The 1,270-nt window shown below is 43.5% G+C and overlaps 1 protein-coding gene across 1 annotated transcript in view; it reads left to right on the top strand.

Moving 5' to 3' along the window:
- Positions 1 to 1,270, top strand: part of Cwf19l2 (CWF19 like cell cycle control factor 2) — a gene marked incomplete in the record, with an annotated part of 93,434 nt that overhangs the window by 70,675 nt on the left and 21,489 nt on the right.

Raw genomic sequence — 1,270 nt, 5'->3', positions numbered from 1 at the left:
TGAGCATCTGTTCCTCAGGGGTCACATGGGCTTGGGAGAGCCCCTGGCTCCTTTCTTTTACCAGTTCCATCTGTGTGAAGATAAGTCAAAGGTCCTGCTTGACCGTGGCTGACTTCACTCGGAAGCATGGAGGAAATGATTCCTCTGTGTTGACCCTCCTCTTTGTAGACTGGATACTGGTTCAAGCCCATTTGGTGGGGTCTCTGTGGTCTCCTTGATCAAGAGGACAGGTGACTCATCACAGTTGCAGGACATTTTGAGAGATGCTCATAGTCCCCTGGAACTTAGTCGACCTAGGAGGGTAAGGAGAAAAAACTGTCCTTTATGTCCCTCTCACCAAATTAGTATAGGCTTCAAAGTATGGCTGTTAAACATCCAAGAAGGTTAGTTCCACCAGTCTGGTGCTTTAATTGCCATGTGCTGTGTAGATAAAGCTTGGGCAAGGACCAAACATTCTCAGATAAACCTTGTCTAGACAGATATTATATTCCTTGATCTAGTTGTATGTACAATTTGTAAGTAGGTTGTTTGATTAATGTGGTTCCCTCTGGTTTTTTAAAAACTAGCTAGGCGTTATTTATCTCTCTCATTGTCTAACCCTTCCACCATGGTTTCCCCATTTAAAATGCTCCAATTTTTCCCATTTCTCCCTTAGTAATACCCTTCTCCTGTGGTCCCACCCCACCTCTCTTGAGCTCCTTTCCCTTTATCCCCTAGGTTCCTTGTATAACTCTTCCCCTCCCTCCTTAAAATAACCGCATTTTTATCCATGTCTCCCCCATTAACACCTGTTTCCTACTGTTCTTCTCTTTCAGATTCTTTCTTTTCCTTTACCTCCCTGGTTCCTTTTCACTATCCTGGTTCCTGTAGTTATGTCTGGTTACATACTTATAAGGATTTGGTGCTAGGATCCACATATGAGGGAGAACATACGTTGTTTTTTTCGAGCCTGTGTTACTTCACTTAGTATTACAGTTTCCAGTTCCATCCAATTATCTGGAACGTAACAGGGCTTCAGGAAGCCAGTACTTGGGTTACTAGAGCATGGAATGGTGGTCAGATGTGTTTGGAGAGGTCATGATGCTAGATTATGAAGCACCTTGATGTGATAATGGTGACTTACAGTTGCAAATCTTTACCTTGTACTAGATGCGCATTTTGAGGATAACCCCAGAAGACTGATAATATTGTGACCATTGTAAACACTAAAAAAAAAATGGGGGGGGAGGGAGGGAGAGAGAGAGAGAGGGAGAGAGAGAGAGAGAGAGGG

The sequence above is a fragment of the Nannospalax galili genome, unplaced genomic scaffold, assembly GCF_000622305.1.
Source record: "Nannospalax galili isolate Female #2095 unplaced genomic scaffold, S.galili_v1.0 scaffold854, whole genome shotgun sequence".
NCBI lineage: Eukaryota > Metazoa > Chordata > Mammalia > Rodentia > Spalacidae > Nannospalax > Nannospalax galili.
This window is presented reverse-complemented; position numbering and strand designations above follow the sequence as displayed.